The following is a 21,050-nucleotide window of genomic DNA, read 5'->3' as shown; positions in this document are numbered from 1 at the left end:
ACAACCTACAGTGTCCGTGGAGCAGCCAGGAGTTGCCCTCATCACAGTATTCCTGGCATACTAGTCGACACTTGTCAGTATTCCTGGCATACCTAGTCGACACTTGTCAGTATTCCTGGCATACCTAGTCGACACTTGTCAGTATTCCTGGCATACCTAGTCGACACTTGTCAGTATTCCTGGCAGACCTAGTCGACACTTGTCAGTATTCCTGGCATACCTAGTCGACACTTGTCAGTATTCCTGGCAGACCTAGTCGACACTTGTCAGTATTCCTGGCAGACCTAGTCGACACTTGTCAGTATTCCTGGCAGACCTAGTCGACACTTGTCAGTATTCCTGGCAGACCTAGTCGACACTTGTCAGTATTCCTGGCAGACCTAGTCGACACTTGTCAGTATTCCTGGCAGACCTAGTCGACACTTGTCAGTATTCCTGGCAGACCTAGTCGACACTTGTCAGTATTCCTGGCAGACCTAGTCGACACTTGTCAGTATTCCTGGCAGACCTAGTCGACACTTGTCAGTATTCCTGGCAGACCTAGTCGACACTTGTCAGTATTCCTGGCAGACCTAGTCGACACTTGTCAGTATTCCTGGCAGACCTAGTCGACACTTGTCAGTATTCCTGGCAGACCTAGTCGACACTTGTCAGTATTCCTGGCAGACCTAGTCGACACTTGTCAGTATTCCTGGCAGACCTAGTCGACACTTGTCAGTATTCCTGGCAGACCTAGTCGACACTTGTCAGTATTCCTGGCAGACCTAGTCGACACTTGTCAGTATTCCTGGCAGACCTAGTCGACACTTGTCAGTATTCCTGGCAGACCTAGTCGACACTTGTCAGTATTCCTGGCAGACCTAGTCGACACTTGTCAGTATTCCTGGCAGACCTAGTCGACACTTGTCAGTATTCCTGGCAGACCTAGTCGACACTTGTCAGTATTCCTGGCAGACCTAGTCGACACTTGTCAGTATTCCTGGCAGACCTAGTCGACACTTGTCAGTATTCCTGGCAGACCTAGTCGACACTTGTCAGTATTCCTGGCAGACCTAGTCGACACTTGTCAGTATTCCTGGCAGACCTAGTCGACACTTGTCAGTATTCCTGGCAGACCTAGTCGACACTTGTCAGTATTCCTGGCAGACCTAGTCGACACTTGTCAGTATTCCTGGCAGACCTAGTCGACACTTGTCAGTATTCCTGGCAGACCTAGTCGACACTTGTCAGTATTCCTGGCAGACCTAGTCGACACTTGTCAGTATTCCTGGCAGACCTAGTCGACACTTGTCAGTATTCCTGGCAGACCTAGTCGACACTTGTCAGTATTCCTGGCAGACCTAGTCGACACTTGTCAGTATTCCTGGCAGACCTAGTCGACACTTGTCAGTATTCCTGGCAGACCTAGTCGACACTTGTCAGTATTCCTGGCATACCTAGTCGACACTTGTCAGTATTCCTGGCATACCTAGTCGACACTTGTCAGTATTCCTGGCAGACCTAGTCGACACTTGTCAGTATTCCTGGCAGACCTAGTCGACACTTGTCAGTATTCCTGGCAGACCTAGTCGACACTTGTCAGTATTCCTGGCAGACCTAGTCGACACTTGTCAGTATTCCTGGCAGACCTAGTCGACACTTGTCAGTATTCCTGGCAGACCTAGTCGACACTTGTCAGTATTCCTGGCAGACCTAGTCGACACTTGTCAGTATTCCTGGCAGACCTAGTCGACACTTGTCAGTATTCCTGGCAGACCTAGTCGACACTTGTCAGTATTCCTGGCAGACCTAGTCGACACTTGTCAGTATTCCTGGCAGACCTAGTCGACACTTGTCAGTATTCCTGGCAGACCTAGTCGACACTTGTCAGTATTCCTGGCAGACCTAGTCGACACTTGTCAGTATTCCTGGCAGACCTAGTCGACACTTGTCAGTATTCCTGGCAGACCTAGTCGACACTTGTCAGTATTCCTGGCAGACCTAGTCGACACTTGTCAGTATTCCTGGCAGACCTAGTCGACACTTGTCAGTATTCCTGGCAGACCTAGTCGACACTTGTCAGTATTCCTGGCAGACCTAGTCGACACTTGTCAGTATTCCTGGCAGACCTAGTCGACACTTGTCAGTATTCCTGGCAGACCTAGTCGACACTTGTCAGTATTCCTGGCAGACCTAGTCGACACTTGTCAGTATTCCTGGCAGACCTAGTCGACACTTGTCAGTATTCCTGGCAGACCTAGTCGACACTTGTCAGTATTCCTGGCAGACCTAGTCGACACTTGTCAGTATTCCTGGCAGACCTAGTCGACACTTGTCAGTATTCCTGGCAGACCTAGTCGACACTTGTCAGTATTCCTGGCAGACCTAGTCGACACTTGTCACTGGCTGCTGACTTCATCATTCAGGAAGTGGTTTATATTCTTGAAAATTGTTTTAATGTGCAGTGGACTGATGTTAGTGAATGCTCAGTATATCTGTCTGTAAGGTTACACACTCATTTCTGGGGTGAGCCTCGCTGGCTTCCCAGAGCCATCTTGCTGAGATGGCTCCTAACTACTAGATTGCCTCAGTCATGGAGTTGTGTTTGGCCTACTGGGGGACCAGAGCCAGAGCCTGGCCCCCCTCAGAGGCAGAGAAAGCAGGTGACACTCCACCAGGAAAGCAACCAGAAAGTCAGCGAACCATTACAGACCACTGCTGAGTTCAGAGAGTCTGAACCACTCCGTCTTCCTGGTAAGTCTTAGTTTTGTTCTCTGTGGTTAGCTTCAAGGAGTCGCCCTGAATTCCCCTTCCCTCTGGTTCATCAGTTCATTGTGGGTTGTTCGTCAGGTCTAGAACCAAGTCTGGTGAGGGCTGGGGCCACGCTGCCTGCTGGGGGGTAATTAGCATTAACAAGTTATGCAGGTTGTTGAGTGTAGCCCATCCTTTTGAATTGTTACATTACAAAAAATATTCTAAATTGTCTCAAGCTAACCTAACATTTAATATGGACTCATGCATAGAAAACATGGTTGTTTGTGAGCTACTATGATTTATAGTACATCATATTTTGTCCGTTCAGTATTTTGACATCAAAATGTGATGTATTATCAAGAAAACAGGTTGTTGAATGAATCTCTTGTTCTGTCTGAATCATTTGCCGAGTTATTTGCTGGTTTTGAGGCTTCATTGTCAGTGAAGCCGCCTGTTGTCTGTAAAGCTTCAGTGACTTTATGGAGGCTTTTTTCCAGTGGGGCGGCAGGTTGTCACTCGTTCCCTGTCCCTCTATGAGGGGAGCCAGGTTCTGTACCTCTATGAGGGGAGCCAGGTCCTGTACCTCTGAGGGGAGCCAGGTTCTGTGCCTCTGAGGGGAGCCAGGTTCTGTACCTCTATGAGGGGAGCCAGGTCCTGTGCCTCTGAGGGGAGCCAGGTTCTGTACCTCTATGAGGGGAGCCAGGTTCTGTACCTCTATGAGGGGAGCCAGGTCCTGTGCCTCTGAGGAGAGCCAGGTTCTGTACCTCTATGAGGGGAGCCAGGTTCTGTACCTCTATGAGGGGAGCCAGGTCCTGTGCCTCTGAGGGGAGCCAGGTTCTGTACCTCTATGAGGGGAGCCAGGTTCTGTACCTCTGAGGGGAGCCAGGTCCTGTGCCTCTGAGGGGAGCCAGGTTCTGTACCTCTATGAGGGGAGCCAGGTCCTGTGCCTCTGAGGGGAGCCAGGTCCTGTGCCTCTGAGGGGAGCCAGGTTCTGTGCCTCTGAGGGGAGCCAGGTCCTGTGCCTCTGAGGGGAGCCAGGTTCTGTACCTCTATGAGGGGAGCCAGGTTCTGTACCTCTATGAGGGGAGCCAGGCCCTGTGCCTCTGAGGGGAGCCAGGTTCTGTACCTCTATGAGGGGAGCCAGGTTCTGTACCTCTATGAGGGGAGCCAGGTTCTGTACCTCTATGAGGGGAGCCAGGTCCTGTGCCTCTGAGGGGAGCCAGGTCCTGTGCCTCTGAGGGGAGCCAGGTCCTGTGCTTCTGAGGGGAGCCAGGTCCTGTGCCTCTGAGGGGAGCCAGGTCCTGTGCCTCTGAGGGGAGCCAGGTCCTGTGCCTCTGAGGGGAGCCAGGTCCTGTGCCTTTGAGGGGAGCCAGGTCCTGTGCCTCTGAGGGGAGCCAGGTTCTGTGCCTCTGAGGGGAGCCAGGTTCTGTGCCTCTGAGGGGAGCCAGGTCCTGTACCTCTGAGGGGAGCCAGGTTCTGTACCTCTATGAGGGGAGCCAGGTCCTGTGCCTCTGAGGGGAGCCAGGTCCTGTGCCTCTGAGGGGAGCCAGGTCCTGTGCCTCTGAGGGGAGCCAGGTCCTGTGCCTCTGAGGGGAGCCAGGTCCTGTGCCTCTGAGGGGAGCCAGGTTCTGGTCCTGGTATTCCAGGCAGAACTTGTGTGACTGATGTGGCCTTTTAGTATGGAGCCACGAGAGCTCCTCCAGGAAGACTTAAGGGAGCCACCAAGGCTCCTCCAGGAAGACTTCAGGGAGCCACCAGGGCTCCTCCAGGAAGACTTCAGGGAGCCACCAGGGCTCCTCCAGGAAGACTTCAGGGAGCCACCAGGGCTCCTCCAGGAAGACTTCAGGGAGCCACCAAGGCTCCTCCAGGAAGACTTCAGGGAGCCACAGGGCTCCTCCAGGAAGACTTCAGGGAGCCACCAGAGCTCCTCCAGGAAGACTTCAGGGAGCCACCAGGGCTCCTCCAGGAAGACTTCAGGGAGCCACCAGGGCTCCTCCAGGAAGACTTCAGGGAGCCACCAGGGCTCCTCCAGGAAGACTTCAGGGAGCCACCAGGGCTCCTCCAGGAAGACTTCAGGGAGCCACGAGAGCTCCTCCAGGAAGACTTCAGGGAGCCACCAGAGCTCCTCCAGGAAGACTTCAGGGAGCCACCAGAGCTCCTCCAGGAAGACTTCAGGGAGCCACCAGGGCTCCTCCAGGAAGACTTCAGGGAGCCACCAGAGCTCCTCCAGGAAGACTTCAGGGAGCCACCAGGGCTCCTCCAGGAAGACTTCAGGGAGCCACCAGAGCTCCTCCAGGAAGACTTCAGGGAGCCACCAGGGCTCCTCCAGGAAGACTTCAGGGAGCCACGAGAGCTCCTCCAGGAAGACTTCAGGGAGCCACCAGAGCTCCTCCAGGAAGACTTCAGGGAGCCACCAGGGCTCCTCCAGGAAGACTTCAGGGAGCCACCAAGGCTCCTCCAGGAAGACTTCAGGGAGCCACCAGGGCTCCTCCAGGAAGACTTCAGGGAGCCACCAAGGCTCCTCCAGGAAGACTTTAGGGAGCCACGAGAGCTCCTCCAGGAAGACTTCAGGGAGCCACCAAGGCTCCTCCAGGAAGACTTAAGGGAGCCACCAGGGCTCCTCCAGGAAGACTTCAGGGAGCCACCAGAGCTCCTCCAGGAAGACTTCAGGGAGCCACCAAGGCTCCTCCAGGAAGACTTCAGGGAGCCACCAGAGCTCCTCCAGGAAGACTTCAGGGAGCCACCAGAGCTCCTCCAGGAAGACTTCAGGGAGCCACGAGAGCTCCTCCAGGAAGACTTCAGGGAGCCACCAGAGCTCTTCCAGGAAGACTTCAGGGAGCCACGAGAGCTCCTCCAGGAAGACTTCAGGGAGCCACCAGGGCTCCTCCAGGAAGACTTCAGGGAGCCACCAGGGCTCCTCCAGGAAGACTTAAGGGAGCCACCAAGGCTCCTCCAGGAAGACTTCAGGGAGCCACGAGAGCTCCTCCAGGAAGACTTCAGGGAGCCACGAGAGCTCCTCCAGGAAGACTTCAGGGAGCCACGAGAGCTCCTCCAGGAAGACTTAAGGGAGCCACCAAGGCTCCTCCAGGAAGACTTCAGGGAGCCACGAGAGCTCCTCCAGGAAGACTTCAGGGAGCCACGAGAGCTCCTCCAGGAAGACTTCAGGGAGCCACGAGAGCTCCTCCAGGAAGACTTCAGGGAGCCACGAGAGCTCCTCCAGGAAGACTTCAGGGAGCCACGAGAGCTCCTCCAGGAAGACTTCAGGGAGCCACGAGAGCTCCTCCAGGAAGACTTCAGGGAGCCACCAGGGCTCCTCCAGGAAGACTTCAGGGAGCCACGAGAGCTCCTCCAGGAAGACTTCAGGGAGCCACGAGAGCTCCTCCAGGAAGAGGCGTTTCATTACATCCAACACCGGATTTTTCATATAAGCAGTTCATGCTTAATATTTTACCTTGTATCAATGGTTTGGCCGAGCTGCAAATTCAAGCTCTCTTTCTCCTAGTTTGTTAAGCTTGGGAGTGTATTCATTCATGTTTAAACTTGCCATGCTTCTTTGGTGCCTGCTTCCTTTATCAATATGGTGCTGGCTTTTCTCTTCCTTGGTTTCAGGTCTTTTCCTTAGAGGATCTTTTTCTCCAAACTCTCCTGCATTTGTCTTTGGTGACAGGCAATCAGGTTAGTGAGTTTCAAGGTTTATTCAGTCATCTTGGGTATATATCTTTGGTTTTAGGGACTTTACTGCATTTCCAGCTCTTCACTTGTGGCCATTAATGAGACTGACTATCAAGAGGTGGCCTATCTTGGTTTGGTTCTGGCTACTATGCTTTTCTGTGTAGTTCATCATAATCTGTTTCCTTTGACTTCTTCTTGCTGGTATTTCCTAGTGTCTTGAGACTGTGACGAGATTGTTTACCTTAGTGTGTGTACTGGCTCATAATGCACCAGTTCACACTTTCAGAAGTTACCTCTTATTTTATCCACTTTCATAAACCAGCTAAAGTATTTCACATCTGTATCATTGGCAATATATTTTTCCTGTCTAGTGCCAATTACTTACACATAGCTACCTAGTGACAGAGACCTAATAGTGCTCATTAATTTTGCAGTGATTTTACCAGTAGCTGTGAGGGTTATCGATTACCAGAGTGCGATAGTGGCGATGTTGTCACCTGCTGCATTGTGTGCGACATTGACCAAGACGGCAAGAATGAAATATTAGTCGGGACTTACGGACAGGTAAGGTTCATAAGTGTTTTTTTCTATAAACGGCTCTTTCATGTCTAATGAAAGATAGTTTAGTTCCCATAAGATTGTTATTGTACTATACTGTCTTTAAATATTGCTGTATTATTGTTAGGTACTAGTATTTAAGAATATTTATTGGATAATAAATAATTCATCTCACACATGAAAAGAAAGAAAGAAATGTGATAATGTTTTGTCCCACCTTGAACTCTATCACGGTGCAACTCTGACTTGGTAAGGTCGAGGATGGCCTGAATAGTCTTCACATTTTTTGTGTGTTGGTTGGGATATTTTTTATAGTTTATTTAATTTACTGGACTTATTGTGACTTATTCCCTACATACTGGATAATGTATAATTTATAGAGTTTACATTCATGGTACAGTAATTGTATTATGTTGTGAGGAGGACTCTCTGTTGCTCCCATAGCCATAGACCAAGTCCACCTAGGACATTATTCAGGCACTTCCTCAGTAATTTTTGGGCCCCATTGTCACAATGAAATTTTGCATGTAGTCTCGGCATGGACTTCCTGCCGACACTATATGTCTGGACCTTTAGAAAGCGGAGTTTAACCTCATCATTGAGATAATGGCTGAAAAAAATTAGCATTGAAAGTAATGAAACATCATTTTCTGGGTAGAGCTCTGGAGGCTCCCTGGAGCTATTGGACTGATATTAGCTAATATTAGTATGGGGCTTCAGTGATATGGAGTTGTCATTCCTACTGAGGACCACTAGCCAGAACATGGTCCCTCAGAGAGGCGCATGGAGCAATGGACTATGAAACTCACACATATGAAAGTATACATGTCTGCCATCGACTGGGCACCCAAAAAGGTAGACGCTTCAAAACAGACCCCCTCCTGGTAGAAATATTGCAATCGGAGACTGAACAAAGGCTAGACACTCCCCCAAAGAAAAACACATTAATAAGCAACACTTCATCAGCAACACGTCCAGGGCTCCACCCAGAAAATGGCATTTCATTACATTCAATGCAAGTTTTCTGTCGGGAAGCCCCGTCGGCTCCCTGGAGCTAACTACCCAAAAAGAAACAATAAAGGGGACTAACCTGGGAGGCGGCTGCACCCCATAACTCATACCGAAGACAAGACAGCTGGCTGCAACCGCCAACCTGAAGCGACACAAGACTGCTGAGGGGTCCTGGCACAGTGACAAGATATCAGGCAGCCGGGACCATGTTCAATCTCCAAAAACTTTGCTCCCGAATATCCATCCAAGACATTGCCAAACACAGCAGTCAAAACTGCAAATTTAAGACCATCATGGGCACGAGGGTAGACTGCAGGCTGGCTAGACTGGTTAACCCTGCAGACGAACCAAGAGACCTGAGCCCTGGAACAGGGAACAAGAGAGACTGGGTCAACCCAAAGCGCATCTCCAACCACCGAGGCCGTGGCATGCAGGTAGTGGCGTAAAGCCACAACCAGACACAAAGCAGGATGCACCCCCGGCCTGACCAACCAAGCATCAATAACCCACTGACCCCTCCGGAAGCCTACTGTCTCGTTCTTCGCTAGAAAGGAAGGAGATGGCTGCAAATGAATAAAATGTCCACCTGGACCAAAAGAGCAGAAGCCTCTGCGCCAGAGGAGAGTGTGAAGCTCCCCGACCCCGAGAAGCCAAAGCCAACAAGAACAAAGCTTTCTGGAAACAGTCTTGGACCAAAGGGGCCACAGCAAACCGAGGGAAAAAAAGAAAGGAGAGCATCTGGTCTAAAGACCAGGATGGCTCGAGCGGTGCATGAGCAGGCCAGAGGTGGAAAAAGGCACGAGAAAGTTTGCAAAACAGAGCCGAAGTGATGTCCACCCCAAATGCAAGCTGGAGCGGCTCCGCCAACGCTGCACGACACGAGTGACAGGCATCTTATGCCGAATACTGTCTCGAAAGAGATGGCAGTCCAGATGCCTGGACCGTCAAACCCGGTTGTATCCACCGTAATATATCTGGGCAAACTGGCCCTGGTGAAGTGAGCAACCCCGGAGGCCCAGAGGAGAACTGCCCTACTGTACCTAGGTAGCACCTAATAAGGACTGTGGCAGCCTCCCAACGGGCAATAAAGCAAACTAAAGAATGAAAGAGAACTCTGAGACCGCACCACAACCCAGGGGATCGGAAAGAGTTGCTGCTGCTGTGATTATGCAAGCTGGGCAGATCAGCGAGCCCCAATCAGCAATCAACCACTCCATACCCAGGGCCAAAGGAAAGTACTGGGACCTAAGCTGACACCAAGGGCAAGGTAGCAAACCAAGCAGTCACTACCTCTATGGGAATGGGGACCCGAAGAATCTAGAGGCCCTAAGCGCATGCAGCCCTTGGTACAAAACTCCTGGCCACCACCAGTAGGGTGAAGCCAATCAGGTAACCGAGGCCAGAGCAGGTGTCCACCCCGTAGAGCTTCAGCCGACAAACTGATGGTCAGGCTGTCGGCTCGGTGGGCTGGGACTCCTCTCCCCGGGGGAGGGATGGTCGGCGTGAATGAGCGGAGTACGGTGTAACCATGTGTTGCTTGCTTTTCTTTGGGGGAGTTTTTCACCTCTGTTCGGTCTCAGGTTGCAATATTTCTACCAGGTGAGGTCTTTTTTGAGGCGCCTACCTTTCCGGGTGCTCAACCCCAGTTGATGGCAGACATGAATACTTTCATACATGCAAGTTTCATAGGCCATTGCTCCCTGCGCCTCTCTGAGGGGACCATGTTCTGGCTAGTGGTCCCCGAACCACTAGACGGGGCTCCCCCCACAGAAAAGTTAGCATTGAATGTAATGACATGTCAATTTCTGGATGAACCCTGTTGGCTCTCTGAAGCTACCATGTGTTGAGATAGTGCCATCTGTTAGGTTGCATCAGCCGTGGAGCTCTATAGGCCTACCAGGGACTGGCAGCAAAACATGGCCCCCCTTACAAAGGCGCAGGGAGTGGCGACATTTATTGGCGACAAAATGCAGGTCAATTGCCTCGTATTGTGCAGTGCTGGCGGAGCTGCTGTAGTTTGCATTTGGGGTCAATACTGCCTCTTCTCAATTTTGCAAGCTGTCACGTGCATTCCATTCACCTGGGCTCTAGGAAACTTGAACCGTGGACCCCACGTGTGTGAGGACGGAGCTCTAATAGACCGAGCTATTGAGTAGTCTTAATAAGGAAAGTTTCCAGAAGCACCAAACTGGAATTTTCAACTTTCCCTGACTACTACTGAAGCTTTGAGGAATTAGTGATCCACACTCACATCATATACAAATAGGTTCGTGTCTCCTAGAGCCCAGGTGAATGTTATGTTTATTTACCCAGAAGTGTGGATGACAATTTTGTTTCGTGCATTGTTTTGCTTTTGGCCTGCTCATGCACTGCCCGAGCCTGCTTCGTCTCTGAAGCGTGTTCTTGCATTTCCTTGTCACGGTTTATCGTGTTCCCTTCGATCTGTGATTGTTTTCTTAGGTCTTTGCTTCTGGTTTCTCTTGCTTCTTGTTGTTGGGCTTTGGGTATTCAGGAGAATACAAAATTTCACTTGTCAATATTACAATTTTGTTGAATACAACAACTATAATGGTGATGACTTTAATTGATACATTTAAAAATATTGCTTTCAGATGGTGATAGTGTATAAGCACAATGAAGAGGAACCGTTCACATGGGACATTTGTCACAAAATAAGTGTACCGTGCCCGGTTCTCTCCCTGGCGTACTGTGACGTCATGGGAGGTGGGTCATACCAGCTTATAGTCATGACCACCACTGGCATACATATTTTCCAGGTATGTGTAGAGCTATGTCAAATTACTGAAATGCATCAAATTTAATTTAATTTTGTATTTCCAACAATTGGTATTAACCTAAACAAGTTTTCTGATTACAGCCCTTGTCACTCTGAACATGGATGCCACATTCTGTGTAGCTATGTCATCCAGTTCCCAACCATGAAGGGTATAAAGTTCAGTCTGCTGCAAAACAACCAGCTTTTTCTGTTTTGCCAGAAAATGTGCGACACAGAGCCAAGGAAGTATCAACTACAAACAAAAGCTGTAACAGCATCAGCCAGTGCCGCACAGATACAAGATGATAGTAATTGACACGAGATGCCGAGCAAGAAAAAAAAAAAAAAAAAAAGTACTACATGCTCCCAAACCGAAGAACAACAACAAAAACAAAGGAAGTGGCAAAAGGATGGTTTACGAACACTCATACTGCCAGGGCAAAGAGGAACACAAGTGGGACACTGCCAAAGAAGCCACTGTTCGCCATAAAAAATGGCAATAACACATTACAAAAAATACCAGGTCGCAAGGAACGGAAGATTTGGCCAAACCAGCGAAATATGCCTCTGGGTCAACCTCTAATAAGAGATGGAGCCATGGAAAAACACCCTGTTCAGAAACTAAGCAAGCAGTGCCTGAAACCAAGATTGAACTAAGGAGACAGTAGGATCACCCTTCCCTCAATGGGGAAGGAACCTTAGTAACGTAACCCGTTCAAATATGATGAAAAGCCCCAAAACCTGTTAAAAAAAAAGTGGCAATCACCCGAGCGCCGTCTTGAAGCCCAAGACAGACCTAGGACAAGGTGGCCATCAGGAAGGAATGAATTGGGCCAACCTTGTAATGCAGTAAGTGCGATAACTGCATTACAGGGTAACATAGTCATCATCATATATTGATTTAAACCTTTATTATCTGAGTTTTGTACTGAAGATGCAAATAAGACTAGAATAGCTCATTATGGATATAATGGAGTTGACCTTGACTCACCAAGATATTACTCCTATCATTTCATGGTTATGTTACTATGTGAATGTAATAATAGGTCATAATTACACGAGATATATATTAATGATGTTTATATATGGTTTTCACAACTCCATATGATTATAATGATGTATACCAGGTAAATTAATCATCAGTTAAACTATTATTGTGTGTCGTGTACTAGGAGCGGCACATTGGTGTCATATGCACTCTATACGTTGAACCAAGCTCTCACAAGTCAAGCCTGGCCCCAGGATGGGCTTGGGGAGTAGAACAACTCTCAGAACCCCATCCAGGTACTCTGGATTGACAGCTAGGAATTCTACCTCTGACTCTCCTGGTTTGGCTTCAGTGGAAGCCAAACCAGTCCCTAATAGTAGCCCCTAATAGTAGGGGCCTCGTAGCCTGGTGGATAGCGCGCAGGACTCGTAATTCTGTGGCGCGGGTTCGATTCCCGCACGAGGCAGAAACAAATGGGCAAAGTTTCTTTCACCCTGAATGCCCCTGTTACCTAGCAGTAAATAGGTACCTGGGAGTTAGTCAGCTGTCACGGGCTGCTTCCTGGGGGTGGAGGCCTGGTCGAGGACCGGGCCGCGGGGACACTAAAGCCCCGAAATCATCTCAAGATAACCTCAAGAAGAAGAAGCCTTGTGGGTTCAGCAGAACCCCAAGTTGCAATTCTTTTGACCATGTCGTGGCCTAGTCGTCTATAGTGTGTGTCTGGGAATACCAAACGCATAGGTTCAAATCCTGCATCACAGCTCCTGTGGATTTTCTCATTAAGATTATCATCATCACAATTACCAGTATTATTAAATTTGTACAATTATTTTCAAAGTATTAAAAGCAGATATATATGAAGATAATTTGAAATGTGGTTTAATTCATAAGCTTTTCTAATATCTATTTGATTAATTTGGCAGCACAACCCATGGGAGCTTGCGTCAGTCATTCTCAGGAGACTGGAAAGCCCTTACGAAGCTCAAGACGGACCGTACTCTCCCTGATGACCTGCTACATGTACTAGTCAACAAAGGGAAAAAATCATTTTATAAATGATGAGGGATCGAAGATATAACGATTCATCCCAAGTACGTGTATAATAAAGATCATTACGAATTGAATACGATTTAAAATGTTTGAGGAAAATTATTAACTTTTGGAAAATTTAAAAAATACCATGTTTAATTTTCCTTTATATATTGCATATGGGTCATGTACTGTACGTTAAATAGTAACAGTGACTCGTTCCCCGTAAAGTAAAGGACAACTGAAAGGTTCCATCAAAGGTTCCATCATCTTGGAGGTGTGTTTATAAATACCTGTACAAGTGTGACATTACACAAACCACTGCAACAACAAAAACTGACTAGATTAATCTGAACATGTCGACCAAACAACATCCTGTCTTGTGTGTGTAGTGAAGAATCTGATAAACAAAATTTAATTATTCTCTGGAAGTATTGAAGAATGTTGATGGAATTTGTAATAGTTAAATAATATTCTCACTGTGTGAAGGAAGGGAATGACAATTCTTGAATGACAAGATTCATGGCAAGTCAACATATACATTAAATCACAAGAAATGGTCAGCCATCCTAAAATGCCTTTATGGCCATAACCCCCAACTGAAATTTTTTTTTTTTCTGGGGTAACCCCCAGTGGCTTGATGACACTACCTGGCTGAGAGTGCTCCATGCAAATGGGTCATATCAGATTCAGAGTAAATTTGGACTACCAGCATTCAGAGCCAAAACCTGGCCCTCCTCACAGAGGTGCAGAGAGCGAGGGACAACTTGCCACCACACCAGGAAGCCTCCAGAAAGGCACACAAGCTTTACAGACAACTGGAGGGACACCAAATGCCACCACCAGCTGGCCCAGCTTCCACATGCGGCCATCTTCCTTACCTGCTCATTTGTTGATTGTCTAGAGTGACAGAGGCTTACCACGTCGGGAAAGACCGGAACACCAACCTGCTCCAGGCTGAGCTCTGGACATCCTTGGGACTTGTGCCTGTGGGGGGCCATTTTTCTTATCAGTTCTATATTTTAGTTTTGCTACATGGGGATGGCTTCTTGTGGAGCTTGTCTTTGTTGTGGATCTGGGCTGCATGCACTCTGGGTTCCTTCTCAGGGTGCCCGCTAGTACTGCCCCTGCACTGACATTTTCTCTGATGGGAGTTCGCCCCTACAGAGGCCGTGTCAACAGGGCGGAGAGCCTCGCTTGGGGTTATTCACGAGTCTTTTTGACTCCTCTGTTTGAGCCCTTGCCTCGGGCATTCTATTGGTTATGCTGCGGTGCATTGCTGTTCACATGTTTGTTTATACAACATGCTGCAGATGCCATCATAGCCGGGTTGTTTTGGTTGCACTTAGTGTTTGTCTTCTGGCAAGCAGCCTGTGTCTGGGTGTCTTCCTTGGCTAGCTGCCTTCAGGTCCAGGAAATCCTCCCCTTCCCTGGTGGGTATTTTGGCCCATTGTTTCAGCCCATTGAACCCTGCACTCACCATGTGAGTGTTTGAATGGTGCTCATCATCATTAATCTCATCATTATGATCATCAGATGACGATCATAATTTTCTGCCTCTGCCAATACTGTCTGTTGTATCTATGACCCCGACTCCTGTGCAATTTGTTCCCTCTGGGTCTCTCCGCATTGATTTAGTTTCCAATGCAGAAGCTTTTTCAGGCAGCTTCCGTTTTGAGAATTAAGTTTCCTAGGGCTAGGCTTTTGCAAGCAATTTAATTGGCTGCATGCATTGGAGTTGGTCCCTGTGGTGTTCAGGGACCCAGAATTGGAGGAGTTGATCTCGTGGAATAGGTCTGTGGCTCTTCTTCCTTGCCCCGTGGAAGTGATTTGCCCCCACTTCTGGTCTTCCTTCTCTGTACCAGGTGTTGGGCAAGAACTACGGCTCTACCCCGGAGCCATTGTGGAAGGCTGAGGGGGGCCGAGGTAGAGCCTGAGAAATGTCCATGAGTGCCCTTCAACTCTTCTTTGATTCTGGTTCCCTCTACAGAGAGCCTTTTGCTTCAGGAAGATACATTTCATATCTTCGTATGTGTGATAATGATTGTTCGGTTCCAAGTCCCATTTGGAGGTTTCCGTCTTCTATGTTTTCCCTTTGTTGGCTTGCATGAATTTGTTTTGGTACCTCCTGTGGGAATTCTAGAATTTTTTTTTTCTTTTTTTTTTATATATAAGGCCTCTTTTGGGTACAGGTCCATCTCAGTTTATTGGCTATAATTTCATGGGGCATGGCAATAGGTTCTGTCGAATTTGCATGCTCAGTTGGCGGGAGGCGTGTTCTGCCCTTAACACTTTCGCGCTTTAGATTAGAGATAACTCGTCACCGTTTTTTCTTACGATTCCGCATAACAGCCTACTTTTCTCGTCCCATCGAAAAAATATTTCTAATAAATTCTATTTTTTTAACCGAAATGGATGGGGATACTCTCAGATTTTTCTCCATGAAATTCCCGTTCCCGAAACATCAAGATGAGCAACCTTCAGGATCAGAAGCCTGAAGATGGTGGAGTGAAGAAAAAATTGCTCAACTGTTGATCTTCAATCAACATAGACAGGGTAAGTACACCTATTTGGAATTTATCATCATCTATAAGAAGTTATATTATATACCTTTTGTAGAGAATTTATTTGCGAATTTTTGGGTACCAGAATGAATATTATATCACATAAACTTCTATGAGTAAAAAAAAAAAACACAAAGTATGTTTGGGGGTGTGGCGAGCGTGTGGCAGGTGGGTTCCCTTTAGCCGTTGATATCTCCAACACGTGGGAAATATTTGTATGTGTTATGTATATGTCTGTGTAGGGAATTTTACCTGCGATCACTGTCATACAAATTATAAAATGTTTCAACAAGTATAAACATGACAAACATCAAACGAATGAAAACAATGCGTTCGTTTCTGCCGCGAACGCATACTGAGCGACGTGGTTCTATATTTGGCGCCTTCTCTTACACATGCTTTGTACAAATGTTATACAATTTCATCTTATAGAAAATTTTATTGCGAACACATTGGTATAAAAAAGAAATACGTACATAGAAAAGTAGGGTCAGGAAACGTATAAATGTATAAACTTTCCAAGCATGATTTCCCCCCGTGTTTTTCGCCAGTGCGCTCGCGGCTAACTACTCTCCACTTCACACACTCTTGCGGGTGAGCAATTACCTATATTAAACATTCATATGCATATGTCCGTGTAGAGAATTTTATTGCGATTCCAATGATACCAAAATTAGCGATGTAGGACAACTGTAGGCTTCGCAAACCATTAAGAGAGTGGAAACATTTTGTTGCTGTTTGGCGCTCTCGGCGAGTGATCTGCATAGTTTTTTATTTGGTGTTGATACTCCTTATGCTTGGGCGGCATTTTATAGGTATGCTCTTATAGACAATTTCATTGCGAACACAGTGATACCAAATTTAAATACGTGCGCCTTCAATTATTGTCAGGACAGTCAAAAGAGTGTACACTTTTTTCGGTCTTTACCGGCATAGGCGCGCGAAGTGCCGAAAGCATCTGGGGTATTGATTTTTTTTGAGCGCCGAGAGCGCGAAAGTGTTAAGCTGTTTCTTGAGCGGCACTTTTGCTCCTGTTTGGAATTGTGTTTTCCTCCAGCGCTCTGCAAGGATGTGGGCAAGTGGCAGCTACCTGTACTCTTATTGTGGGGATTACCATAAGGCAGTCTTGTAGGCTTGGGGTCCTTGTGGAAGGGCTCTCTGGGCAGCTTCATCTGTGGTTCTTGTCTTGGCGAGGAGGAGGAGGATTCTGCTCGCTCCGTGCTCCAGCTTCACACCAACTGCTCTCCAGTGGTTCATTGTCTGAACGGAGGGGCAAAGGGAAGTCTCTCTAGTCCATTGGCCTGAGGAGCTTAATGCTTCAAGAAGTTTGGCTTTTAGCTTCATGGGGTCAAGTTCTATATTGCGTTTATGTGCATGGTGCCCTCAACACTCTCTTGATTGGTTTTCTCGCTTCTATCTCATTTCTAGTGAACAGTCAATGGACTATCCTTTGAATCTGCAAAGCCATTTGTTCACCCTGAAGTGGACCTCTTCATGTTGGCATGGAACCAGCACCTTCCCTTCTATATGGTTCCTTTCCCTCATCATAAGGGCTCTTGAAGTGGATGCCTTTCGAACTGGACTTGTCGAGGTGGAGCTCCATTTACCTTTTTCACCTGGTTCAGTTTGTTGCTCTGGATTCTGTCCATTTTGGAGTCATATTCGAGGAGGATGATCCTTCTGTCTCCTTGGGGCCAGTCTAACCATGAATTGCCCGGCGTCTGGAAGCCAGGCAATTTTCTGCGGCACTGCCTCTTTTAACAGATTGGCATAATGATGTACTTTGCTGGTTCAACCTCCTATGCTGTATACATCTGGAGTTTTTGATTTTGTGTGTGTGTGTATCGTCATCTGTACGGTTAGCAGGTGACTGGTTTGTTGGTGTCCTACATGTGTCTCCATGTGGAGGCGGTACAAGATTACTCACCGCTTGTTTTGCCACTCTTCGTCGTCTTTTGCCTCATTTTAGTTCTTCTGCTACGAGTTTTGAAAAAAATTAAATGTTTCTTTTGGTCTGTGTGAATTATCAGCAGAGTCATTCAATTTCAAAGTTTAGGTCTTTGTTATCTCTTCAGTTGTCTGTAAACTTTCTCAGACCTGGATGCTTTCCCGGTGTGATGGTGACTTTTGTCAGCTGCTCTCATCTGCCTCTGAGGTGGACCAGGTTCTGACTCTGGTCCCCAGTTGGCAAACCTGAACTCCTGCTTCTGATGTGACCCATTTACATGTAGCAATCTAAACAACATAGCTTCAGAGAGCCACTGGGGCTCATTCAGAAAGAGGCATTTCATTACATTCAATAATGGGTTATTTTGTAGCTATGTAGTATTTTAATATGTACTTACATATTAGGCCTTACTTTATATGTAAATTTACCTTTGAAAACATTTACAGGGTATCTTTTAAGTTTCACAGAACTAAGGTATACTGGGAAAACATTACTCTATACAGTAAACAAGAGTGTACAAAAACCTATTTTACATGGCTATTTTGTGGGGATAAACCCCAATGTTAGTGTGTTTCATCATAAATTTTATTGAAAATGATTGAAAGTGTTTTTGGGGAAAACAATATTTTCATGCATGTAAATAATTTATATATATACAGAATATTATATATATTTATACACACATTGCATTGGTGGACAAAATACACAGTTCCCATCTACCAGAAAACATGGTACATAATAGAAATGTGAACAAAATATATATAGTTCAGTGACACCTCGACTTACGATTGTTCCGACTTACGATAATTTTGAGTTACGATCTAAATTTGATCAGAAAATGCAACTCTACTTAACGATAGAGTCATCGACTAACGATATTCGTTGATATGCGTTCGGGTCGACCGAGCGCGTGGTTCCTGGTCACGCGGGCAGACCTGCCTCAGTTTACCAGAGCCGCCGGCTTAGTGACAATCACACTTGTAGGAAATTTAATTATTTTGGTGATTTTTTGTTTTTTTGAACATAAAAGTAATTATTATATATCACACTCTGGGTCCCAAGAAAGTCTGTGTAAGGTTCAACCTAAGAAAACACATGTGAGGATGACCACAGAGGAAAAACAAGATATCATTTGTAAAACATGAAAATGGTATGAGAGTTGTTGATGTAGAGATGTTCCTTCCTCATTTATTATAGAGATGTGAGCAGCAGCATGGCAAGAACTGCAAACTTTTGCTGAAACAACCTCACCCAAATCAAGTTGCAGTAGGGCTGTTGCCTTAACCCCTGCACTGCGCACCTGGTTTGGCAAAAACCTTCTTGGGGCAATTGTCAAGGACATATTCATGTTATTTTTATAAAATATTCAGGTAAATTTAATGTCAAAATGTTTCCAAACTCAACTATTTTCATTTAAAAACACAAAGAGTAAGGAAAACATTAAAAAACATTAAAATATAGCCTAATTAAAAAAAAATAGCATAACTCTCAGAGCGCCTAAGGCGCTTTGCGCAGTGCAGGGGTTAACCTTCTCATTGACGCTGTGATGCATCACTACAGACAAATATTGAACAAAATTTTAAAACAGAAAAAATGTCTAAAAGGTTCATTCAGTGAATGTCAGGCTCCATTATCTATAAAAAAAACAAAATTAATAAAAAAAATTTAAAATTAAAAAAAAAAATATCTAAAATGGTTCGTTCAGTAGATGTCATTTTCTATAAAAAATAATAAAAAAAAAATAAAAAAAATTGAAAAAAGAAAAACAATCAGTGGCTGATGTTATAATGGAAGGGAACTCTCCTTCCAAACACTAACACCTCTCCTCCTCCTCCTCACAGTCTTCCATACAACAACAAGAGTCCAAGAGTCATCAATAAAGACGAGCAATAACGTGTACATACTTTACTACTAAACATTTGGCTGAATTACGTATAAAATTTACTTTGAAATTAATTTTTTGGGGAGTGTGGCACAGATTAATTCAATTCCCATTTTTGTTATGGGAAAATTCATTTCGATTTACTATATTTTGACTTACGATATTTTGATATTTGATATTTTGACTTGCTTACGATTTGACTGGGAACAGATTACCATCGTAAGTTGAGGCCCCACTGTACTAGCTGTAAATGCATGAAGAATGCATATTGCTGAGATTTCTTTTTTATCACATGATCCTGTAACATGGAGAGCATCATACGAGGTGTTTAATACGGGTTTGTATGGACCAAAAGCATACTGGAATGATTAGTTACATAAGGCACATTTATGATATTTAGTGTAAAATCTTTCTTATTGCTAGACATATAAGAGAAACTAAATTAAGACAATTTGGTAATTTCAAAGAGAAGAGTGTGTGTGTTTCATCGCTTTAAAGTGTTTTATTAATAAATTAGATTTATAAAGTGTGTTATTGATAACAAATTATAGGAATAATCAATTTCTACCTATTTTCCCTCATCCAAAGTTTCAATCACATTCATGTTGTTTATCATCATTGCAGTTTCGGGAAGAGCCCTTTGGGAGGCCCAGAGCCGTGGGAGGCGGTGTAGCCAAGCCTTAGGAATCACACGAGGGCTTTGACGCCCACATTGGCCTACCCAGATCCAGGACAAGGATATGGCTCTCACTCTGAGGCAAGGAACACATCCCATCCACCTGGGCTCTAGGAGACTCCAACTGTCGACCCCACGTGTGTGAGGCCCAAGCTCTATCCATCGAGCTGTTGAACAGTCTCTTAAGGAACACTAAACTATTTTTCTACTACATGGAAAAAGACCTGTACAAATTATAAACTATATGAACTGTATATTAGTAGCTACCAATAAACATTCATAAACTATGTACCACCCTTTTGGCAACCTTCCTATGAGAGACTAGATAGTAAATATTGTACATTACTCACTGGGCATTTATAGTCAGGTCATCTCTGACGTATGACACTCCTCTTTGTGGCTGAGTAATACTTACAGTGGCTACCGACACTTCCTCAGTCAGCTGTTTTGTGATCCAACTCGAGCAGTGTAAAATCTAGTATTGATTATCTATTTTTTTTTAGTACAAAAATTAATTGTGGTTAGGTTAGGTTAGGAGAAAAAGTTGCACATCCAGGCCAAGAGAAAAGCCTTAACATAGCAAATGAAAGTGGGCATAATAAGGCACTCGTTGAAAGAAGAAATATTAACTCTGATTTTACATATGTACAGAATATGCCACTCAATAATCAGTACGTATCAAAGATGAAACTAGAATTTAAAAACGTGAAGAGTTCAGCATTAACGACCACAACCATAGTGCAGTGTTATTTCTGACACGTAAAAGCTACGGATATCTTTAACCATCTCTGTCTTCATTAACCCTTTGACTGTGTATCACATCAGGTGATGGGGTGGCTAAATATGCTCAACCTGTACATCCCATCAGGTGAAGCATCAGGGGTACTGCGTAAGATTTAAAAAATCCTGCACATACACAGGGGCTCACATTTACTTCCTTAGGTCTCCATTAACCATCCTCCATCTTGAACAAAATCCTAAGCTCCTCACTTTCCTTCTAGGGCCTTAGCTCTAGCAATCAAAATAAATAAGACTGGTCCTTTATTCAATATATTTCAAAACCTGCTAGGAATACACCAAATTTGTATCCTTATCAGTAATTACCTAAGTGTAGTTACAGGATGAGAGCTACGCTCGTGGTGTCCCGTCTTCCCAGCACTCTTTGTCATATAACACTTTGAAACTACTGACGGTCTTGGCCTCCTCCACCACC

General features: G+C 45.9%; 1 long non-coding RNA gene across 1 annotated transcript; it reads left to right on the top strand.

The window, feature by feature from the left end:
* Positions 1-6,770: 6,770 nt before the first annotated feature.
* LOC138364604 (uncharacterized) lies at positions 6,771-20,126 on the top strand. Its single transcript, XR_011228467.1, has 4 exons — positions 6,771-6,969; positions 10,587-10,751; positions 12,662-12,829; positions 19,786-20,126. It is a non-coding gene; the product is annotated as an uncharacterized lncRNA (long non-coding RNA).
* The last annotated feature ends 924 nt before the right edge of the window (positions 20,127-21,050 follow it).

Source organism: Procambarus clarkii, chromosome 14 (assembly GCF_040958095.1).
Source record: "Procambarus clarkii isolate CNS0578487 chromosome 14, FALCON_Pclarkii_2.0, whole genome shotgun sequence".
NCBI lineage: Eukaryota > Metazoa > Arthropoda > Malacostraca > Decapoda > Cambaridae > Procambarus > Procambarus clarkii.
This window is presented reverse-complemented; position numbering and strand designations above follow the sequence as displayed.